The 22599-nt window shown below is 43.3% G+C and overlaps 1 protein-coding gene across 21 annotated transcripts in view; it reads right to left on the bottom strand.

Moving 5' to 3' along the window:
• Positions 1-22599, bottom strand: part of NDST2 (N-deacetylase and N-sulfotransferase 2) — a 142522-nt gene that overhangs the window by 36033 nt on the left and 83890 nt on the right. For 20 of the 21 annotated variants that reach the window (XR_010389691.1, XR_010389693.1, XR_010389692.1 and 17 more), the window contains one exon: positions 20018-20080. The exons of the other annotated variant lie outside the window; for it this stretch is intronic. The gene's annotated coding sequence lies outside the window, so the exon portion shown is untranslated. The remainder of the gene's footprint in view (positions 1-20017; positions 20081-22599) is intronic. 21 annotated transcript variants of the gene reach the window in all.

Here is a 22599-nt window from a genome sequence, read left to right as displayed (position 1 = left end):
AGAAAGCAAAACGTCTTCTCTGCTGTCTTCTCCTAAGTAACTTAATCAAGTAGGGAAATAAAGTCAAACTGCAGCAAAAACAAGAACAACTTGGTGTCAGTCAGAGTTGAAGTGTCTTAATATAGAAATGCAAGGTATGAAACTTTATCTGTAATAGCTAGGAGAGCAGTCCAACCACTCTTCCTTTGAGCTATGCTTTAACCATTTCACCTCAGTTAGCAAGAGGCTGATCTCATATACTCAACTGCTTCCTCCCGTCAGGTAACCCGTAGTAGCTAATATTTTTTTTCAATCTATTTTATCTATGAACGTGTGACAACAGGGATCAACTACAACAGGTTTAATACTCTTAGAGTGAAAGCTCGTCCAAGCTGACATCGGAAGAAAGCTGTAAGCGTGCTCTACCAAAGCATAAAACCTCAGGAAAGGTTGTGTTTACCTGTTATTGTGTATTTGAAACTAAGATTCACATGGTCTGAATTTGTCAGGCTTGCAAAAGAACATGTTTCCCGGCTGTGCACAGCAACTCCCTGCCTGCCTGCCGCTCAGATCTTCTACCCAAAAGACCTCAATCCAGTGTGGAGTTAAAGGTATGTCTCCCACCCTTTTTAGTTTCCAACATTCAGGTCTCTATTACCTTGGTATGACTGAAATAAGTAAGTTTTCTGGACTCGAAAAACAAAATATTCAGATTTTTGCAGGCTTGCCTATTGCAAGACCGCTTTTAACACCTTGCAAACTCACTTCAGAAAGAGGGGAAAAGTGATTTCAGAAAGTGATGAGCCTGGCCTAGCCAAAGCAACACAAGTAAAAAGCAAAGGGAAGGAGAGGGCTCCAGGGTGGCTCCCAGGGGCCGTGGGGGCACGGCGGAGGCCGCTCTGCCTTGCTGGAGCCACGGCCGGGGAGCCGGGGGCCGCCCACTGCGCTGCCAAGCCCCCAAAGCGGGCCGTGGGGCTCAGGTGTGGGGCAGGGCTGCTGCAGATTGGGGTGACCGAGGCCCCCAGCCCAAAAGCAGGAGAGGAGGAGGAGGACAGGAGGAGGCCTCAGACAAGGCTGGCCAGGGCAACCAGACCCTATGGGGGTACTTATCGCCCCAACAGACCCCACAGCAGCCTCACACGCTAGTTGGTGTTTTCCACACACGCAGGGGCGTGCAAGAGACGGCAGGAAAGAGCGCTAGAGGAACAGGGTGGTGAAGAGTTGTAGCTATTGTTAGGTTTCCCTGTCTTAATGTGGGTGGAATTATTTAATTTTTTCCTCAAGCCATCTGTGTTTGTAATTGTTACAAAATCAGAGCAACACAGGCCAACGCACGCTTACTTCCACACCGCAGCTTGCGCTGGGCCATGCTCACCACCGCTTTTAAACGGGAATTGCAGCACCCGACCTTCTCTTCCCCCTCGTAGACATGTTGCATTTAGACCACCACCAAGGACACGCAAAACTCATGATTCCAAAATACACACCTCCCAAATACATTAATTCATTTAAAACTGTCATTGTAATTACAAGTCACTAGTTCTTCACTTTTTTCCCATTTTATAGCCTTAATTGCTAAAGTGGGTGCTACATTCTTGCATTTTTAATTTGTCAACTGATCACAAGTAGAATTTTTTTCTACTATGAAGTTGCATCTTTTAAATATTCCTTCATGCAGGGAAGGATAAGTCCAGGACCTCATTAACCTCCTAATTAACAGAACAGGCAAACTCAGGAACAAAAGCAGCCGAATTTGCAATTGAATCAACCCTCTGATAATACTGAAGTTTTCTTAGTCGGGAAAGCTCAAGCATTTTGAGCAGACTGCACATCTCCATCAGGAACTACAGCTGAAGACAAAAGGATCTGGGTGCCGAAAATTGCTAGGTGCCCAAATGTGCACATCTCCATCAGGAACTACAGCTGAAGACAAAAGGATCTGGGTGCCGAAAATTGCTAGGTGCCCAAATGTGGGTTGTGGAGACTAAACTGGCTATCTTCGAGATTTTTTCCGAAACTTATAGGTAACAAACTTCACAATAAAATTAAACTACTGAAAGTCTAATTCATTTTTTATTGTTAACGCAGAAACAATTTTGTTTTGAAGCAACAGCTTGTTTTTTCCATGAATAAATTTAGTTTTACAGTCCGATTTTAGATTCTGACAATGAAAAAACATATGCTTAACCTCCATGTCAAAATTAATTGCATCACTCTTGTGAGCCAGCTTGCAAGCGTATAAGTATCAATAGGATAAACTTAGTTATGAAATTATTACTGTTTCACATACAGCAGTAAGATATTAGGTAAGATATTATCAGAAGTGGCATTTATGATAATAAATGCATTCAGAACACAGTTTATTATGAAATTTAAATCTAAAGAAACAAAAATATATATTTTTTTCCTTTTTTAATACATGTTTAACTAGGTTCAAAAAAGTGAATTGAAAACAGAGAATCCCCCAAACCTTTTTTCAAATCAATGATCAAACTGCCTTGCTCTCAGTTGCAATGGAAAGAACAGAACTGCCAGAAAAGCAAATTTCTCCACAGGCAGAAAGGGGCATCAGCCCGGGCCGTGCTGCTCAGTCTCGCCAAGGGAGGCAGAACCCATTTCTCCTAGTCTAGCCTGGGTAGAAGGTACTACAAGGTATTCAGCCTACACAAGGCAATGACCACAAAAGCCGATGACTTCATCCACCGCTTGCATACAGCAACACTACCACCCACCAACATGTATGTATACTAATACGGTGCAAGTGTTTCCATGGTAGGAGCTATTCCACAAAAAAGGACACCAAAGCACTTTATAAACGGCAGGCAGATACTTCTCCACGTATGCCACCAAGAGCTGGTCTATGCTGGAAAAACGCGAGTCATGCCACCACAATTACCCCAGCAGTGAAGCTGTGCAATGACAGCAATATCACCAAGTACCAGATTTGCCCAGAGCCATGTGTTTTCTACCACCATACCATCCAAACTGATAAAAACAACTGAACTCTACCAAGACTGACAGGCTACCTTATGGCACTTGCTGTAATACAGACACTAATTTTCACAGTCCAGCAATTACCTTAAGATAAAACATGGCTGCTCTTTAACAGCATACAGAAAACAGCAAACAATAACTTAAAGAAAAATTCTGCACTTGAAATGGTAAGGAGAATTTATTACTAATCGTTGTATGAAGAGCTAACGCAAACAATGCTCAACAAAACACTGGCAAATATACTCGTTATCCTGCAATACGCACCATCACACATAAGAAACGCGATCCAGAACGACAAATATATGAAAGAAAGTGTACAGACAGACAATTAGTCAAGTAAACAACTTAGAAATGATTGCTGGAAGAAACAGGTTCGCGAGAGGAGAGAGAGGGAGGGTGAATTTGGCAGCAGAGACTTGGAGACTGTTCCAGGAATAGGAGGCAGCATGAAACAAAATGCAAAGCTGAGAGTAGGAGGAAGAGATAAAGGGAGTAGTGCACAGGGAGTCAGAGGGGAGTAGGAGAAAATGACAGCTCACATTGCTTAAGGAGGCAGAAACATAGCGCCTAAAGACAGAATTTGCCTGAGACATTCGGTCTAGCATGCCTACTTTTAAAAAACACAGGTTATTTAATAATCAAAAGAAGCAGGAACTAAAAGGCTTAACATCCCATCTTCAAAGATGAGTTTCCAGCAGAAGCACACTGGCATGCTTAGAGCTTATGTACTTAATGCTGATGGAGAAGCAGTTCATACTGTCTGCAAGTCTAAAATTCACTGTGCCTTGCACTGGACACACCATAGCAAAATTTCCTCTGTATCCTGACTACAGCCACTGCTGGTTAGGTTGTGAAAAACTAACATGCTTGCAGGACTCTAACTGCATTCACCAGTTTCCTTTGTCCAGAGAGAGGCATGTGGGGGAAAAGGCAGTCAAAGACTTTGCAAGTAGGCAAGAAAGTTGCTGTCACTATGTTACTACGGTAGGTAATACTGTAGGTCATTTCAATTGTATGCAATTTCCCAATGTGAGAAGGAGTATTAGACCGGTGCAGCAGTTGAGAGTGTAGATCATTTAAATTAGAGAATACCCACAATAAAATGTTATAAATGCTTAAATTTCATGATTAATGTTGAAATCTGAAGTCCAGTGTGCTAACAGTGAGGAACTGATCTCAGTGAGGTAACAGACGCTTTGTAGTTCTCAGATCACTTAACACTAAAATCTTGCACGCAGTTATGATGGAAGGCACATAATCTCATCTCAGGCATTCAAGTCAAATTTGACTTTGCAGCAACACTATAAATAAATAATGAATGCTTTTTACTAGCCCCAAATCAGACTAATGCTATACTTTCAGACAAGATTTTTTCTTTGTTTTCTACTCAGCATTACTGCAAAGGGGAGAGTAAACGTAGTTTGGATGGCCAAACTCTAAATTTTACCATCTTCAGTGTAGCCAAAACACAAGAATTAAATAATTGTGAGCTAGACAGCAACTCTGAAGAACCTATAATTATGTTACTAAACAATACCTGATGCTAAACATCTTTTAAAATTTTAAACATTAATTTTAAAATTAAATGCACAAACTAATTTAAACTCTAATTATTTGGTCTACTTAATTCTCACATAATTAATTTGGTAGCTGGAACGTAAGCACTACGGCTTTTTGGAAGGCATAGGCTGTTTTCACACACAATGAAGAAATGAAGCCTCCACTTGAATTGTAAAATTCAGTCTTCGTTATGGAACCGGGCTTGTGTTTTTGTAATAATCTGAAAAGCTTTCACTGTCCTCCCAGGGTCTATACCCCATTCCTCCAAAGCATTAAGTGGCTTGCAGAATATCTGTGACGGGAAGAGTTGAGGAAGGTTCATGGTCTTCATTCAAAAAAACCTGCTGGCATCTGGCTACCTGTAGTAGGACTCTTACCCATTGCTTTTATGCCTATTTTTGCCCAAATTCCACTTTGCCTGCCTGCACCTTCCCAACCAATTCAGCTGGCATGAGGGGCTGGCATTGCAGAGGCGGCTGCCCGCTGCTGCAGCGCTCGGCAGCCTCGCTCGGCAGCGCCTGCCGGCGCGGGAGGACCGCCCGCGCTCCCGCCTGGCTCCCGCCGCGGCGGGAGGGGGCACGGGCAGACACGCGCTCGCCAGCATCCCTCGGCGGCACGAGAACAGATGTGCACATCCCCCTCCTCCTCAGCCACCCTGGGCTGTCAATTTGACAAATGCATCGGTAATTCCCACGCCAGGAAACCTACTGCCGCAGCTCTCATTTTCAGCCCCTTGCCTCCCCGGCTCAGAGGGGCAGCCCTTGGGCAGCAGGAGCTGATAACTCTATCCGAGCGGTGCCAAGGGGCATGCGAAGGGGTTATCAAGCCATATGCTCCTCTCGGTCAGCTCCTCCCAGGAGGAGGCTGGGGGTCTGCTTTCTAACTCCTTACTGCGCACATATATTGAGGACCCAATTTAATTCTCTCGTCCAGGCACAGGTTTTCCTGCATATACAGGGAGACTCCACAGTGGAGCCAGAAGTGAGGGCTCCGGTTTCAGGAGACCAAAATCTGAAAGTGCCTTCCAGAGGAGCTTCAGGGCAGATTTTGGCTTCTCTCTCCCTGGAAGAGTTACAGAAGGGAGAGAAGGAAGAGCAGCATTACCACAGCAGACAAGACAAGACAGGGTGGAATATTAAAATCTTCAACTTCCCCTTCGCTCCTTGGTCCACAAGCATCCATTTTTAACTTGATGCATTTACACATTTCCTGAATCCCACCTGTAAAACGCAAATAATGTTATACAGAACAACCATGCGCAGTGATGCCACAACAGCACTTTGAGATGCCCAGGACTCTGTTAGAATGAATTGTTACCCTCACGTTACCTGTCTAAAGCACAAACTTCAAAACAATGATAAAGGTGAGACTGCCATTGCTTACTGCTCTGCTGTAAATACTCCAGACAATGAGATCTGAGACAGATAGAAGGTGAAAAATCGTCTAGCAGTTCTCAACTAAAAAAAATGATCGTAATTTGACTTTTGTTTGCTTGCAGCATGGAAGACATTCCATGAAAATTGTGAAAATTCTTTTCCCCTCCACTGTATTTGCCAAGCTCTCATACATTTCTTTCTTTACTTCTTCCTTTACTGCCTCTATCTGTACCAAACACTGGAACTGTGCTCGTTCAACCAGGGCCACCTGAGAGGTTAAACTACTGGCAATGGCATTTAATTTATTGTGAAGCAGGAAGAAGAGTGCATTCATTCTAGGTCAAACTGCCTGTATGAAGAATCACTTTGGATTTTGCAAATGCTAAGAATACAAACATGAGGAGATCCTCTACCTTTTTTTAGAGAGAAGTCTGCTTTCCTTCATGATCCTAAATAGACTGATGCCAATCAACCAATTTAATGCATACGCACTGAACCAACACCTTGAATCCCGAACTACCCTACCACCTGAGAAGAGACTCCTTAACTTGGGCACCCCCCACCCTGTTCCTTGTGGAAATCCAAAACAGAGCAGTTGTACTTATATCAGTGGGGGACACCAGAGGTCTGTCCTACCTGCTTTCTCTTTCCCCTCCAGGGATAAACATTTTGCTTTCCTATGAATACATTTTGCACTTGAATTTTCAGTGTAAAAATGATGACCTACTTTGAAATGAAGGACACAACACACAGTGGCCACCAAGTACCAGAGAATGGCTGAAAGCCACAAACAACCAAAGCAAAAAGAGAGGCCAACTTCTCTGTTTTGTCTTTTTCAGTTCTAGGAAGGAGGGTCCCTACATAGTCCCAGCTCATACTCAAGGGATGCGAGGAAGCATGCCTATGCTTCCTTCATTGTATGACACCTAACTTAACAACCTTTTGTTTGGAAGAAGGCACTACATCGGATTTAAAGCAACTTCTGAAACCATAAGCAACAAAAACAAAACCCTTAGAGGAGTATTTTCTATTAAAAATGGCTTCACTACATAGCGAAACATTCCCATACTGGCGGTACTCTGAGAACAAAGTGTGCTCGCTCTCTGCCAGCCCTTGTGCCTGGCTTGCTGGCTCCGTAGCGAGTTTGTTACTGCCCTAAGGGAGCATTAGATAATGAAAAGCTCTGAGTTCTCCTTTTCCTTCATGCCTGGGCTCATCCTAATGCGTATAAGTAAGCTTAGTTTGCAGACTTGCCTTCTCAACCGCTTCCCCCTCCTCTTTTCCAGCAACCCAGCAACATTTTTTATAAATGAGCACTACCAATTGCCTCTCTTGAAACAAGCTTATTGAATCCATCACCGTATTTAGAGTCTGCTCCAGAGACTAAAACGAGGATCCCAGCTTTCAAACAGACTGGAGCGCTTCAACTGCAGGGGGTGACTGTCACGAAGCATCACCAGAAAGCGGGCACCCGCAGAGGACAAGCACGGGGGTACCTGCTCCCGTCCCGCACCGCGCTACAGGTGGCACCGCTAGCAGGGGATGGCTGTGCGGAAAGAGGTGCGGCTGCACAGACGCAGCCCCACGCGCTGAAGCAGCAACACCAGGCAGCATCGCGCACCCAGACCCTCACTGTGGTTTCAGGCAAATGGCTGCATCCATTCACAAAACGCCTCTGACGTGCCTTAACACTTTACTGAGTGCATAAAATGATTGTTTTAGTATGAAGGATAGCAGTGGGGTTAATGACGCTGGCTGTACAGAGGCTTTTCTTTCATTACATTTCTGAGAAGTCACGGAAGATGAACAGACCCGATTTATCATTTCCAGGTGGTTTATAACAATGGAGAACATTTTTATTGAAAGATTATTTGTATTTTTATAGTCATTTCTTTCAAATAATCAAAGCAGATAAGCCATATAAGGGGATGACTGAAAATTACAACAGTGAAGAAAGACCCAAGATTCTTGGAGTTACCAGCACATCGCCTTTGACACGTTACTTCAGTCCGTGTGTCGATTAAACACACCCGGCAACATGTACTTCCACATTACTGCTCTGAGATTCTTGAATTTAATGGCATATAGAAAGGATAGGTCTTAATATTGCTATGATAACAGGGAAGAAATTCCATTACAATTTTAGATAACCCAAAACATAACACATCATTAGCAGAGAACAGCACCTTTCCTCAGCTGGGGAGTGAAGAAGGACAGAGGAAGGAACTGAAAATCACATCTCCTGTTCCATACAGCCACATTGTAGAGGGAAGGGTTTAGACAGCGGGAGCTACATTTACACAGTTATTTACAAAGTCGCATATCCATTTGACTGCTTTTTTTTTTACAACAAGAGTAAAACAACAAGCCTCTGAAGAGAAGAAGCCCTATGAGAAGTTTCTGATCTGTGCTCCAAGCCAAGCTCCTGCTTTATACAACTGCAGTGTTTGGCCATATTGCAGAAGCATCAGTACTATCTGCATAAACTTGACTAATTAATTAAAGAACATTTTTAAGGCCCAAAATCCTGTTTAGGGTGCCCTGACCAGGAGAATGGTAGCTGCATCATAGCACACAGAAATTTCTTAATGACCAAATGTTCCAAGTGAATCTGATTTTCCAAGAAGCTGAAAACTGAAATTCCAATGCATTGTCACCCAAAGGCTCTTTTACTAGTTTGTGGTGGGGAAAAAAAAAAGCATTACTTAAAAAAAATCTATTTCTAAGCTTTCAAGCTGCTAAATATTATATTAACACAAGTAGCTTTGTTCTTAACAGGAGAATGAAAATTTAGATTGCTGTATGAGAAACCACTAGAAAAATATAGCTGTATTAGTACTCAGGAAACAGAAAAGACATGAACCAATTTTTTTAATTTTCCATCTGTAACAGCTCTAATCTTTGCAATGATTTCATCGGTTACCAATAGTGCTGATATCTGTTCATCATCCAAACAATCAGATATCCAAGAAATAAAGTGACTGACTAAGAAGTGTCAAGGGAGTATCTATTTATAGTGCAGCATGAGCAGTAGCCTAGGAGAAGGCGTGCAGTGATAACCAGCTTCCTTGTACTATTCAAGCACATTTGTGAGCCACCAGCTCCTCAAGGCCAGATTTCTTCCTTCCTCCAGCACATTTTAGCACCTGAATTTAACCCAGCAGTAAGGTTAGATGCAGACACATCCTACCAGGGACGGCAAGGGAGAGCAGAGGGAGGAGGAGGAGGAGAGGGAACTAACGTAGAGCTTAATGACCGAGGAAGGCAGAAGGCATATCAGCGCTAGAGACAAGCCCTGCCAAGTCCACTTAGTGCGCTGCCTAATGCAATCACTGAGGAGCAGCCCCCCCAGCCGCCTCTCAAAGCACTGCCCTTGCAGATGATGACTTGTTAAATAAACAGTCAAACACCAACGCATGAAAAAAAAGATGTTTCCTTATACTTACCGAAGTGCAGCAATTAGATAAGGAATAGCACAGATAAACACACTGATTCAAATTTCCTACCTTTAAAAGCCATGTCTTCCAGTGAAGTTCGCTCTCAAAAGGGGTCCTGTCTGATAACTCTGACAGCCAGCAACCCAAGGAAACACATGGAGCCAAAGGGAAAGCAAGGAAGAATAAAAAGCCTGAGAGCTACTCTTCACAAAAATCATATATTAAGTGAGCTGGCCTTTCCTGAAAAGGGCAGCTGGGCTGCACAGTCGCTAGATGGATGAACCATTATTAGCAGCAGGGGCTGCCTTCCCTTCCCTCAGTGCCACCAAAATCTCTCAGTTCATTTTGTGAACCTAAGGACACCGGAATTTTAAGTGCAGACAAATGGAAAAACGTAAATAAATTCACACTAAAAAGAGGACATCAGTGCTGAGCATAATAAGCAGCATTAACCACTAGCTGGTATATCATACTGCAGCTACAGGTGGGTGGTGGGCAATGCACAGTCCCACACAGGCAGTCCAAAAGCACAGCCCTCTTCTTCCCAGCAACTATCTTGTCCTGCAGCTCCTCTCTGAAAAGCTTCCATGTCACTCCTGGAAATCCCAGGAACAACAAAAGGAAAGTAAGGATAACAGCGTGCAGAGGAAGGCAGAAAAGCATGGTCCAGTGTTCAGACAATCATGGCACACGGCGGATCTGCGATGCTCCTTCAGGGTGGGGATTCACGGATCCCTTCCCTCCTCGCCGTACACCCCGTGCCTCTCATCGCGGCAGGGCGCTGAGCTCCATTTGCACGGCAGACAATGGCATCTGGCAGCAGTTCAAAGGCATTTCCAGCGAAGTGACTGAACCAGCTCGCTGCCGGTTCGGGAAGAGACCGGGATGCGGAGCCCCCCGCTCTGCTCCCCTGCCCTCCCGTGACAACACGGGCAGGTGCTGCACCACGGGCAACAGGGTCTCCTTTTGTTCAGAGGCAAGAGGATCAAGAGGAAAACCAGAGAGGTACTGCCAGGGAGAAGTACAGCACAGAAAACCACATCGACAAGGTAGAGGGAGGTGGGGGGAGAGCGACGGAAGGGGAGAGACGGAGAGCAGGAGGGAGGCAGGCAGAGGGAGGGCAGGCGGGAGAGGGGAGGAAGGAGCCCACACAGACGGTGCCTGCCGCTGCTGGGCACCCTGACAGCTCCCTGCCAGAGTTTGTCTTTTGAAGCTGTCACAGGTTTATGGTTGCCTTCAGACACGAAGCTGACAAGATGAGGGAAACTACCCTCAGCAAATGTATTCAGCAGCAGTAAATTGCTTCTCTTGCCCTGATGTGGTTCAGTTTCACTCCAGGAACTGATCTCATTATCAGAAAAAAAGCCAAGCCAAACCAAACCGAAAGCATACTAGCTAAGTATACTGAGGCACCGTCACTGGAATCCTGAAACAGGCATAAATCTGCACGTGGACACAGAAAAATCACTTTCTTGTGCACCAAAAATAAAATATTAACATGCTAGAACAATAAATACATAAATCTGAGAATATGTTCTGTCCCTATTTAATGTGCTTGGTGGTGGCTGTCCCCTGCGTGAATCCCTGAAACACTGGTACAAGCAGGTTCTCTACGTGGAAACGTAATAGGAAACGGCACTGCAGAAGAGAGGAGGCAGGCAGGACGCGCTGGAGGCAGCGAGGAGGTCGGGCCGCGGCAGCGAGCTCTGCTCTCTGAGGATACAAAGCGCTAGGTGTGCTCTAAACTGGGCTCCTTCCCGCAGCCAGTGCTTGGGAGAAGCAGGTTTTCAGACAGGATGACACACTAGCACACATTTCTACAGAAGTTATTTTAACAGGAGATGACAGTGCACTGCAAACACTTCTGCAGTAAGACATTGAAAACTTAATGCAACAGAATGTTACAGGATATTAAAGAAAGCGTGGAAAGAGGCCTGACTCTGATTGATTTAGTTGCTACCTTTACCATAAGGCAAAGAAAGCACCTTTTAAAAATATTCTCCTGACAGTAACAAGCTGAAAAGAAAAATGGAAACAAGGGCCATTTACTAGACTCTCGGGGTAACCTACTATGTTTTAACCTGCTTTTGCAGTATGCCTAGCACCTTGCAGTCAAATTGACCAAGTAGCTGCGGTAAGGCCACTTTGTCTGTCTTTAAAAATGTTCCTTTTCTCTGCCTCATTGCTGACAGCACAAAAACAACACCCTGAAGCTAAGGGAGAAAATGGTTTAAATTGCTTATTATGAGCAGATCATTCCCCTACTAAACCAACAATAAACCCAACCCAGAATGGGTATGTTGTTATGTATTCTTCCTGTCCTATAATGGACAATGACTTGCTCAATGTTGTTTCATTCTGGAAAATACATTTCAAAACCATAAAGTATTCATCTGTTTTATATTAAAACTGAAAAGAGCACTGAAGTCTTTCAGAAAGAAAAGCACATATACATTAAGGTATTTACTGCTAAGTGGTGAATAAAAGACATTTGCTGAGGGATAAGGATTACATGCAAGGAATCAGTGCTGATGTCCTCAAATAAAGAAAAAAAAAAGTTAAATAGACTACCTCCTAAATATGTGGGCTCCACATCTGATAGAAGAGACAACTCTTTATTCTGCCTCTTTAAAAAAAAAAAAAAAAGTCATGCTACAATGCAGCACTGCAAGGCTCCAAGCCTCTTTGCTTTGTTCATTGCAGAGGGATGATAGTGACATTTTTTGTTTACACTTAACCTAAAACCATTTAAATTTTTAGCTTCTGGCTGCCATCTATGCCAGTAAACAAATCATTTCCATTCAAGCTGCTCTATGCAAAAAAACAGATTTTGGAAAACTCTCAGTACTCCTAATCACAAAGAAAACAGAAAATCCTGACTCTCAACAAGACAGGACTAATTTTCAGAATAACCGAGATTTTCTTGACTAGTTTTCATTGAACACAAAATACATTTTCCTCCAATCTCCAAAGTTTTACAGAGGTTTCAGGTTTATTGGACACTTGCCGACAGTGTTTTCAAATGTACTCAGCTGGAAAACGCTAGACAGAATTACTGCAATCCCACGTACAGGAAGACGATCAACTTTTGCTTACTGCCTAAAGTCCGAACTTCAGTATCTCTCCCAGAGGACAGATCTCTTCTTCCCCATCCTCCCTGCCCAAACCTCCCTACCTCCACTTCTCCCTCTCCAAAAAAAAGATTTATGAGAGAACCCCCCCCAAACTCTCCTTCCAGAGCTCCTCCGTGCTGTCCCCCAGACCTACGGCAAGCAGAGGGAAAATTAGGCCACCAGCTTCCCCCCGTTAAGCGTCACTGGGAGGCACGCACACCAGCTACCCCCTCACACCAGCAGGCAGGTGCAGTGAGATTTAAGTGATATTTTCCTAAACAGCTAGTCCTCATCATCCAGGACGCCAGCTCTAGCACAGCCCAACTTCACCCCGTGGGGACTCCCCTCACAGAGCCCTGCAAATAAAGGGGAAAATCCCGCAGGTTACTACCAACTAAAACACAGGCTCTTCTGCTGCACGGGGTAAGCACGTCCTCCCCTCCCCGGCACCTCCCCTCTCGTGAAGATTCGGATAACCGTGAGGTCTCTCGGTAGCGTTCCCGCAGCAGGCTGCGACGTACAAGACAGGTCCTTCTGACATCATTACATGATCTTTGTGCTCAATATTCAAGGTACTTTCATCACGGTAGTGCGAGCTGAGGTGCAGCTCCGAAATGACACAATGCTAAAGCACTGGTTTTCCACCAGGATCAGCACACTGTTTCTAAGGGGTCTAATGAAAGCTTACCAAGAAAATCAAGCCAATCATCAGTAGGTTTAACTCACTGTACAGGTATCAACATCTTTGTTAGAAAATTTTTGTAGATCCCTGAATTAAAACAGACTCAGAAAATAACTTTCATTAGGGTAATGTCCAAAAAAATTAAAGCAAACACAAAATGTCTAATCATGATTCAGACAGAAGTCTCTCTTCTGTCACTGCCCTGAAATCATGTTCACATCGCGGCATTTCTGGACCAGCCTCTATCTTTCTTTCCTCTATTTCTAATACTCACGATCTGCTTTATAGGCACTGCAAAACCCAGCTGAAAACCAGAACCAACTGTTAGCAGAAAGCAAGGGGACTTTAAGAGTCACTATACCTAAACTAAGAGTGGTAGTTGTTACAAAAATATTAACAGTGTTTGCAATATTTCCTCTTCACCAGGTCACACTGTACATGTAATGGCATAATTCCTAAGACACTGCTTAGACCCAAACCTCTCACTATGCTTTATTTCAGTAACTTAAAAGGGTACATGAGCAGCAAGGTAAATAATGTTTGAAGTGAATGGCCTTACTTTCTAGATAATCCAATCTTGAAAAGTTAAATAAAAAAGGAGCAAAATCCCATCTTTGCAAGTAAATCTCCTAAGAGATCTACACTGGAATCCTGACTTCCTACCCCATACAGACCTGCTAATCCTCTCCTAGATGTTTGTGACATTTATTGGGCTGCACTGAAAAATGTTCACTTGGACCTTTAAAATGACTTCAAATGAATAAGCAGAACAGATTTTTAATACCACACCGTGCCATGCCAGGCCACACCACACCACACTACGCCATGCCAGATGGCCAGACATAAGCTTTTCTGTTGCACAATTTTCAAAATTCCTCAGCTTTAAGACCGTATTAACATCGATTGCATTTGTGACATGAACAGGCCTAAATGGTTCTTGAACCATCAAGACACAGTGAGGCACCCATTTATTTAGTTCACATTCTTTGAAAAATTTTCTTGAAGTCTGGATTCTTATTTGTAAACCACCACGGCATAATAGCGCTGATCGTGCTATCCCTGAACAATCTGCAACCTCCAGACAGCAACACATAACAAATCTAGCACAATTTACAGCAACGTGCCAGACAAGAATTTCTCACCCAGCTCTTTAGTCTCAATCACACACAAGCCTCCTCTGTGCACAGAGCCCTTCCCCCACTTCTTTCCCCGTTTCATTGATTCGCTTCATTTTACAACACTGTGCAGGTAGAGACATCAAACAGGATATGCTGCAGCCAGTGCCATAGATTTTGCTACTCTCTCTGGGGACAGTAAACGCCAAACATATTTGTGCGTGAATTTATTTCAAAAAATACTAGGAAAGGGAAAACCCCTTCCCACTCTTATGCTAACAGATAAAGTTGAAGCTCAGTTTAATACCTGCATCACAGCCTATATAATAGGTTTATATATATATATAAAAAAATTTATAGCAATAAATGCTATATTAAATTAATAGATGTCAATTTGATCTTAAAAATGGTATAGAAGTCTGAAGGAGATCACCTCTTCCTAGATTCTCCCTGAGGTTGTTTTGTCTGTCCCCTTTTCAGCCCTCCCACAATTTTAACCAAGGATTTATGTTTCTGGCAACACTAAAGGATCATCTCTCGCCTAGCCCTCCTCTTGGATCACGATTGAGGCACTCTAACACGGCACTAAGTGCCCGAAAAAATTAGATTTCTTTTCAGTTTCTTCTATCCTTCCTCCACCAAATATTGGTACCAGGAATCTAGATTAACTCAGTTCTTCTGGAAAAGATACTTGGATACAAAACAACCTTTCTGGGGATCACTGAGGGAAGAGGGAAAAATTCTCATCCTCTTTAGCAGCCATAGGAGGAATAGGAGAAGACTGAAGCAAGCATTTATCCCAACATCCTTCAATATCTGCTTGTTGATAGAGGAACACCTTCCCAGTCTGAATTTACCCTTTAACCGAGATAAGCAGAGATCCATTCCATGGCACAGGAAAGACTACATATTAACCCAAAACCAGCTTATTGGTGTTGCAGGCCATACAAATGCTGCCACAATTGAGGGGAGGGGGAAGATGCGCCCTTCAGGCAGCTGAAGGTATGATCCATTCCAACCTAAAAAGCACATTTTCTTTGCAGAAGATTTTGGTAGATTTCTAGCTGGTTTGAATGTTTATGTTGTCAGTAGTGAAATCTGCCCTACCTGAAATTCAAGTCAAAGGCAACTGCGTCATATTAACTTTTTTGACCTGCCACTGAAACAGAAAACAGAGTGGGTCTTCGAAGGTCTAGATGTAGCTAATTATGGGATTAAGGGAAAAATATGTTAAAGGTTTGTATTCCTAAAAAATATACCTCTGTCTCTTAGATCAGTTGACAAGCGAGACACCACTCCTCCTGTTTGGAATTAAGTGCCTTTTTGAGATGACAACAATTTCTGGGACTAAGAGAATCATGTGATGGGAAACTCCTTTCTTCCTCTTTGGAGAAATAAGGGGGCTATGTCACGGGTGCCAGTCACTGCGTCAGAATTTGAGGGATAACAGGACACAGAGCAAGCAGCCTCTCCTTTCTTTCATCTGGCTTATTAAGTAGCTGGAGGTGGCAGGGCCCCAAGAGCCCCATTTCAGCTCAGCCCTGGGCCTTTAGTCACCCCCAAGCTGCGCTGTACATGGGCCTGCCTGCAGCCCTGCTCCTGGGCAGACCTTGGACCTACACTGTATGTAGTTGTCTCCAGGAAAGACTCTCCATACGGATGCTGCAGCCTTGTCTCCAGTCCTGTCTCTGGCCCCAACTCCTTGTGACCAACTCTCTGGGTGGCCCCTGAACCTGGTTCATCACTCACCTTGCTTGGGGCTGTCGATGGACCCTGCTACCAGCACCCTTCTCTGCCCACCGTGTTCAGCCCGCGTGCGACTGTGTCCCATCGGACAGGGCACTGCCCATGCTGGGATCGCCCCCGGCTCACCTGCCCTTAGGGACAGCCAGTCCTCGTGGCTGGTGCACGGCAGTTGCAGGAATGGATTTAAACATCAATGGAAACAATATTCATCTCTTCTGACTGGTGAACGGACAGTTCCTTTCTGGGAACCCTTCCCAGTTTTCCATAATCACAACCTAAGTTGATTTCCAAGCCTTTAAGCATGGTCTTAGGACAGGTTTTGGCAGTTTCACCAGTGCCTTAGCCCAGTAATGCATCAATAACTTTAATGTCAGACACAGAAAATATAATCTGAGAGACTAATGCTGTTTTGTAATATATAAGCACATGAATCATGACTTCAGTTTCATTCTGCTGAAGAAGGTGAAAGAAAGGAGGAACATGTGTTTGCATTTACAGGAGAAAACTTAATGATAACATGTTACTTTTCCACATTAAAGTAGGAAAACAGCTATCGATGTACTGAACACACCATTCCCCAACCACAATTCATTTAAAATGCACGGCAAGAAGGGTGACAAGGGCCAGAGATAAGCCATTCAATTGACAAATAGATGATACATTTAAAAGACAGAAAGTGCCCCTTCCACAGCACCCTAAGTCATGCCCTTCTGTTTTGTAATTAATTTCTTGTCTCTGTTCAATAGTGCTCAAATTTCTTCATCTCCTAAAAGATCCTCAAAGCACACTTGGGGATAAAGCTAGTATAGAGGAATGGATAATGGCATTAGTAAATGTTGTTATGCAGGCTAGCCTTATCTATGCCTTCCATTTACAAATACATACAATGAGACACTTCTCATATATGTATCTGTTATACATATTTGTGTATTCATCTTTAATATCCAACAGGCTCATCTTCAGGAACAGACAAGCCTTGAAAAATGATGCAAATAATAACTGGCAAAAATTCACCACTCTAACTTGCCAGTTCTCTTGAACTTCAGTCCAATAAACCAATTAAGATGTTTAAGACCAGATCCTGTCTGAGCACTGGAATTTCTCTCTGTTGCATAAATGCTGCACGACAGGACCTCACTAATAAACTCAGATCAATCCTACAAGTTCCAGAGGAACTGGTTATTATACCCTGCCGCAGACAAGGAGATGAAGAACTGGTGACTGCAAAGAAATGTTGGCAGACGAGCGTTTAACAGATCCAAGTGGCAGGACAAAACAATAGACACAGGTAGGAACTGAGAAAAAGATAAAATATAACGGAAGAGAAAAGGAATAATTTTTCCCTCTGTTTCAGCTATGACTGAATAGAGCTGCAAGATCACGTTAGCTCAGGCAAGTAAAGGTTTATGTAAAGGTTTCTTGAAAAGTAAGCTGATGGCATTTTGTGGCTCTCCCTTTCCCTTTTTTAATAATTTAACTGGAATATTCTTGGCATAGGCCTCTCATTGTAGGAGACATTAAAATACTATTAACCAAAATGAAAGTATTACTAAAACAATGGCTGAATTAATCATGGGTAAGCACAAAGAAAGCTCAAAGTCCACTGTTAAATTAGTGAAGACAATTTACAGTTTCAAATACCTTTACTTTCATTTACAATCAAATGGGTTCTGCATGGCCTACCTGGCTATACATTCTGCTTTGTGGTCCCCTGCTTAGGTAATTTTTCTGTACTTGAGTAATTATATACAGTGATTAAGAGAGCTTTCATTTTATACCACTTTTTTTCTGCCAATTCTGTAATTTTGCTTCCATTTCTACATTTCTGGTCTCTTTCCCTATTCACTGGCCTTTGTGTCAACGAATCCAAAGATGCAGTGGCAGAAGATTAGATACATATCAGATTTATTGTGGCCATATCTGAAATAAAAGACTCTTCTCCATTTGCTGTCCTAGACTTGATGCCAGGTATACATTCACATTAGTAGAACATATAAAGCATACCATTAATGATATCTTCATTCCCCCATTTAATATAAATAAATTTTATTTTAATTTAATATATTTAATTAATATTTGATTTAATTAATTTATTTTAATAATTATTACATTTTCACACAAAGTGGCTATGGAATAAGACAACTATTCAAGCTGCACAAGATGCTGATTTGGTCATTATGCCCATTCTGCTCCATCACAGATTTTTGTATAATTTATTCTGTTTCTACTCTTGAGTTTCTGAAAGTATTCCTGGCTTCTATTACCATTCTGTTCCCATAATACTTTATTACTAGTACAAAAATCTTTGTCATGTGTTTCAAGTTATTTTTGCTCCTCTACTAGTCTCTGCAGATTGTAGCTGTACAGTTGACATCAAAAAGGTTATGGGAGACAAGATTTACTATTTGAACCACACTGGAAGAGCAACCTAGGAAAAGAGGGGCACACTACATAGGTCCTACTTCTTTTCCAACCCTCTGAAATTCTTTTATCTGACCAATGCCTGAGGGTCCTTGTCTATATGTCTCCAGAAAAAGTCAGGCCTAGGGTTGACTGAGAAAGAAAATGTGGAGCTGCAGTGTGAGTGGGGCTGGAGAGGGGCTGCCAAAGGAAAGTGGGGGCTGCACAGACTCCTGTGCTGGTTAAAATCTGTTGTCTGAGCAACGGTGGCAGACTTGTCTATGACTTCCCAGGAAAATTAGAGTTAGGGTTCAGCTCTGGATTGAGAGAAAGTGTAGAGCTGCAGCATGAGTAGGGCTCAATCCCTGTTTTAGCATATCCACCTTTCCTCACCACCTGAGTTTTGGCATTAAGTACTAGCCCTAGGCAATTTCCTTTTTAAAAACCCAGCCTTCTTGCATAAGAAATGCACTGCTCCATGCTCCTTCCCCCACCGTCTCTAATTTTCAGCATAGCTGAAGCCGTAAAGGTCTGCTCACATGAAGCAAGCTGAGATCCCCTTGTAACTGAGAACACCCTAGGCATTCTGGTGAGAAGGTATTTCATGCCGACTTCTCCCGCACGCACAAACAAAACCAGGTCATCTCTGCTGTTCCCAAGCAAAGACTGTAGGAACCTTTCAGCTGAGGCAAGACACAACTACACCATCCCTCTTCTACAGCACTGACTGTAGAAACTTCCACTCTTAAGACAAGATTGGCGTTTTCAAAATATTGTAGCACCTGAAAGCCATAAATGTCACAGAAGCCTGAATCTCTGAGTTTTGCATCAGGCACCTGGACAGGACCAGTGCTTTTTTGCTATATTACAGTACGGTATTCAAATATATGTCGGTTCATTACCTAAACGCACTCTGCAAGAATTACTTTCTCTCACTATTCATCCAGACAGAACTGAGGAAAAAAAGTAGGGCTCCCTCCCTTCAACACAGAAGACCAATCCAATATTTCTATTTTTAATTACATTTATGATATTTCCTGTGGGCATAAGTCATGAATGCAGTTCCAGTATGCTGGGAGCAACATAAATATAGTCATTCCCAAAGGGAACTTACAGCTGTTATGCATGGGTCAGGGATTCTGCGAAAAGTAAAATCTGAAACTAAAAGCTTTTTAGCCTACTTCCTTCCCATTCCTTTTCAAAGGCAGTTAATGGATACTGAACAACATTGCCCCAAATACTGCCCACAAGTTACACAAGTAGAAAATCTATTTAAATAAAATAATATTTAGCAATAAGCAAACACTCCTTCCTATCTCACTCAGGAGTTGCATCAGAAATTTGTTTCTGATCCAAATTAGCTGTGCTGCCACTTCACACTGACAACTGCGTGACTGAAGACCAGCAGCATGGAATTGCTTCCTCTGCAAATCATCCTAAGCGGGGAAGGAGAAGTGCAGCTTTACACTGCTGCAAACAAATCTAACTTCCTCCCTCCACCTGACTCCTTGCCTCTTATTTTGACACGAGACCATTTAAAAAGCAGTCAGGGAGCTTTTCCCCCACTAAATCAGGAGACCTCAGCCCACAGAAAGTCAAAAGATTCTGCACTTACCTCTGATCACAATCCGGAGAAGGAAAAATACTCATCCGCTGCTTCTCTCTTAGGAACAACGTTCTGTTTTAAAATAAATCAAAAAGAAACAAGACTTTAAACAGTGCTTCTCTCTCCCTTCCCTAAAGTTAGCCTCCATCAGTGTTTGTAAACATTTACTTAGCAGGAGCACCTTCGCTCTCCAGAACCAAGGTAATGATTACACCGCACTAACCGCGGCATGAGGACAGAGCGGGGCCGTGACAACAGCCCTGCTGGCACTGACTAGACGGTGACGTAGAGCTGCACTTCAGCAGGCTGGATTGTGCAAGAGCGAGAAAGACTGGGGTGAGATGAGAAATGACAAGTGCAGGAGAAAACCAGGAACCTGGATTTAGAGGTAAACCACAAAGAATAAAGAAAGTTGACAGAACAAGCAAATGTGGTATGAGCTGAGAGCTGAACAAGCAAGCAGAGCCTTAATGGGATTTCTCACCTCTCTTCACTAATACTGTTGCCTTTGAAATGGCCAACAAAGCAAGCTATAAGACACTGCTTCTTTAGTCTTGGCCACAGTTTAGTCAACAAAACTTCAGTTGTGTGACAAAGTCTGTACAGACTATTGCCAAAGCATATAAAAGCGTCGGGGCCATTAAGTATCCTGTGAAACAAAAACAAACCAGCAAAGGACGGAGCTACACCCTTCCTCCACCCCTCTACCTGGCTAGCGATCACACAGATGAAGGTATTTGTGAAGCTAACCGAAGCTCAGGAAATGCAGCGTGTGTACGTACGTACGCACACACGCACAGAGCAGCCTGCCAGCCCGAGCGCCTTCAGCGGAGCTGACGAAACCCAGAGAGCTCAGAGGGGAGCAGCGACGGGGCCGAAAGGCGAATGCTGCCCTCGCTGCTGGACAGCCTCCCGGGGCAGCTCCTCGGCAGCCGCGCTGTCAGACAGATGCGCAAGTGCCCTGCTGTAGCTCTCCAGCTCACAGAGGCCTTGATTCAGCAAAAACTCTGACCTTTGAGTTTACGAATAATGTTTAATACCTCTGCAGCCGATTAGCAAACAAATAAGACGCACACTTGTGCCGTTGGTAAACATAACCAAGTGTTCCTAGTTCCTTCCTACTTAGACTGCAAATCTACAGCAAGAGCCAAGCTCCGCTTCTTCCAGGAATATCAGACTGATGATTGCACCACACGAGCATCAGTTTAGAAAAACGTACCTACTCTTTCCTCAGCCTTCCTCCATATACAACCTTCCTCTCGTATTTTGATCCAGAATCATTATGTAACTTGACAAAATAGTTTTAAGAAGGCAGAAAGAAAAAGCCTGCATCTCTGGCCTCTACAGATCCTAGCACATCAGAGTAAACACCAAAACAGTCAGATGCGACAGCAAAACAACTGCAACTAAACCACAAAAGGGGTGAATGTTTGTTGTCGCTGCAAAAAAAAAACCAAACAAATAAATATTTTTCACAGAACCATGACTATCCGGTGGAATTCACTGAATAAAAAAATCAAATCAGGAGGTTAATTATTATTAATATTTACACTATGGTACTGCATAAGACGCTTCCATGTCTACTACCCCCATGGCAGTGGGCAGGACCCAGACAAGCTGGGTAACCAACTTCCAGTTAATGGGGTTTAACCCCAGCTCCCCATAGGGGCAAGCTGCCCTCTGACCTTTCACTACAAAGTGCCCTGCACCTTCTGATGCCAACTATTTCCAAGGTGGGGATTTGGACTAAGATGGAGTATCACCCTGGTCTAACTTTTTTTTTTTTTTCCTCTGCAGAATACAGCAGACATGAAAAAAAAAAAAAGCACCAACCTAATCAAGCAGATGACAGTCCAAGGCCATGAACTCAGAAGAGCAGCAGACGGGGCACAACTGGCCTGTAACTGGGTAGATCACAAATGCAGAGCACACATGCAAAGAGGAACATGGGTTACAAATCAGTTTTTCTTCAGCTTTTAAAAATACAACTTCCTCACACTTAAAGAAGCTCGGAAAAAGTTGCATCAGTGAGGAAAAATTACTCTGGCCCTTCATAGTCCCACAGTTTTCCACTAAGGCACGTCACAACTGACAGAAGTAGAAGCTCGACAGGGATAAGAGGAGAGGGCAAAATTAAACACCAGCTGAATGGGGAGACAAGAAATTTAGACTGAATGCAATAATGGATAAGTCATCAGTGACGAAATACACAGAACAGAGTAATATTACCCAAAAGACAGATTTTTGCACCACTAGTATATGACTGGCATTGGTCAAATCTGATTTCATTGCAAGATTTATTATTTTAAAGAACCTTATGCTAAAGGGATGTTTAAAGCAACACTAAGGGATGACACTGCTGTATTTCCACAGAAAGCCGAGTTGAGCAGCTGAAATCGTGCCTGACAATTTTCCATTTTCCTCCTCCATGCATATTCATCTGTCTACATCGCCTGTGAGCAGCAACCAGATTTGTGTGTTTGGAAAGCCCCTAGCACAAAGTGCACGTTTCCGCTGTTATCAACTGCTGCTGCTAGATAACACCTTCCACACGCTTAGCAGAGAAGGGAACAATATATTTCATCTTCAGG

This window comes from Dromaius novaehollandiae, chromosome 6 (assembly GCF_036370855.1).
Source record: "Dromaius novaehollandiae isolate bDroNov1 chromosome 6, bDroNov1.hap1, whole genome shotgun sequence".
NCBI lineage: Eukaryota > Metazoa > Chordata > Aves > Casuariiformes > Dromaiidae > Dromaius > Dromaius novaehollandiae.
This window is presented reverse-complemented; position numbering and strand designations above follow the sequence as displayed.